The sequence below is a fragment of the Triticum aestivum genome, chromosome 2A (assembly GCF_018294505.1).
Source record: "Triticum aestivum cultivar Chinese Spring chromosome 2A, IWGSC CS RefSeq v2.1, whole genome shotgun sequence".
Classification (NCBI taxonomy): Eukaryota; Viridiplantae; Streptophyta; class Magnoliopsida; order Poales; family Poaceae; genus Triticum; species Triticum aestivum.
In genome coordinates, this window is record NC_057797.1 from 171065555 (window position 1) to 171068080 (window position 2526).

The window sequence follows — 2526 nt, forward strand, 5'->3', positions numbered from 1 at the left end:
TATTGCAAAAATCTAGAAGTTATCAAAGCAAAGTATTACGCGCATGCTCCTAGGGGGATAGATTGGTAGGAAAAGACCATCGCTCGTCCCCGACCGCCACTCATAAGGAAGACAATCAATAAATAAATCATGCTCCGACTTCATCACATAACGGTTCACCATACGTGCATGCTACGGGAATCACAAACTTTAACACAAGTATTCTTTAAATTCACAACTACTCAACTAGCATGACTTTAATATTATCACCTCCATATCTCAAAACAATTATCATGCTTCAATCTTTTCTTAGTATTCAACACACTCAAAAGAAAGTTTCACAAATCTTGAATACCAAGAATATTATTATTAAGCAAATTACCATGCTATTAAGAGACTCTCAAAATAATTTAAGTGAAGCATGAGAGATCAATAGTTTCTTTAAAACAAATCCACCACCGTGCTCTAAAAGATCTAAGTGAAGCACATAGAGCAAAATTATAACGCTCAAAAGATATAAGTGAAGCACATAGAGCAAAACTACATAGCTCAAAAGATATAAGTGAAGCACATAGAGTATTCTATCAAATTTTAATTTATGTATGGCTCTCTCAAAAGGTGTGTACAGCAAGGATGATTGTGGCATACTAAATCACAAAGACAAAAATAATACAAGACGCTCCAAGCAAAACACATATCATGTTGGTGAATAAAAATATAGCTCCAAGTAAATTACCGATGGAAGTGGACGAAAGAGGGGATGCCTTCCGGGGCATCCCGAAGCTTTGACTTTTTGGTGTCCTTGGATTATCTTGGGGGTGCCATGGGCATCCCCAAGCTTAGGCTCTTGCCACTCCTTGTTCGATAATCCATCACAAGAATTCACCCAAAACTTGAAAACTTCACAACACAAAACTTAAAGTAGAAAACTCGTGAGCTCCGTTAGCGAAAGAAAAAAAAAGACCACTTCAAGGTACTGTAATGAACTCATTATTTATTTATATTGGTGTTAAACCTACTGTATTCCAACTTCTCTATGGATTATAAACTATTTTACTAACCATAGATTCATCAAAATAAGCAAACAACACACGAAAAACAGAATCTGTCAAAAACAGAACAGTCTGTAGTAATATGTAGCTAGCGCAAGATCTGGAACCCCAAAAATTATAAAATAAATTTCTGGACGTGAGGAATTTATCTTTTAATCATCTGCAAAAATAATTAACTAAATAGCACTCTTCAAATAAAAATGACAGAAGTTCTCATGAGCGCTAAAGTTTCTATTTTTACAGCAAGTTCAACAAGACTTTCCCCAAGTCTTCCCAACGGTTCTACTTGGCACAAACACTAATTAAACACAAAAAACACAACAAAAACAGAGGATAAATAATTTATTTATTAATAATCAGGAGCAAAAAGCAAGGAAAAAATAAAATTGGGTTGCCTCCCAACAAGCGCTATCGTTTAACGCCCCTAGCTAGGCATAAAAGCGAGGATAGATCTAGGTATTGCCATCTTTGGTTTTAGAGAAAAAGAGAGCAAACTTGTTATCTATGGAATTAATATTTCTGTTTTGATAGAGTACATGTCCATTAATGGTAGAAGAAATATTAAGAATGTTGCGGAAATTGGCATCTAGGCTAGCTTTTATCTCTTTAATAGATTCGTTTTGGTAAGAAAGCAAGAGAGATGTGATTTCAGTTTTCTCATTAATGGGGTGCCCAAATATAGTTTTTATCCTCTCATAAGTATCTATGGGGTCCCCTTCAAGAAAACCCCCCTCGAAAATAGAATCTAAAACTTGTTTGAACGAAGCTGGTAGCCCAACATAAAAGTTTTTTAAGTAAACCTCAATTTGATATTGGGGTACATAGCTAGCCCGGATCCTTAACAGCCTATCCCAAGCATCTTTCAAAGATTCATCAAGTAAATAACAAAAAATTCCAGAATCATCTTCATCAAAATTACTAAGGTTCTCATTGATAACTCCGGCAAGTTGTTCTATAGCATTCCGATTTATGAGTTTAGATAAGATAGCAGGATTGTCTAAAGCACAAGAACTTGGGAGAGAACCCCCAACTCTTTTTGGTTCTGACATGGTGAGGGAAAAGAGGAAAATAGAGAGGGAGGATAGAGAGAGAGAGAGGGCGAATAAAACGGCAAGGGTGAAGTGGGGGAGAGGAAAACGAGAGGCAAATGGCAAATAATGTAATGCGAGAGATAGGGATTGTGATGGGTACTTGGTATGTTGACTTTTTGCGTAGACTCCCCGGCAACGGCGCCAGAAATCCTTCTTGATACCTCTTGAGCTTGCGTTGGTTTTCCCCGAAGAGGAAGGGATGATGCAGTAGAGTAGCGTAAGTATTTCCCTCATTTTTTGAGAACCAAGGTATCAATCCAGTAGGAGGCCACGCTCAAGTCCCTCCTACCTGCACAAAACGATAGCTACTCGCAACCAACGCGATTAGGGGTTGTCAATCCCTTCACGGTCACTTACGAGAGTGAGATCTGATAGATATAATATTTTTGGTATAAAGATGCAAA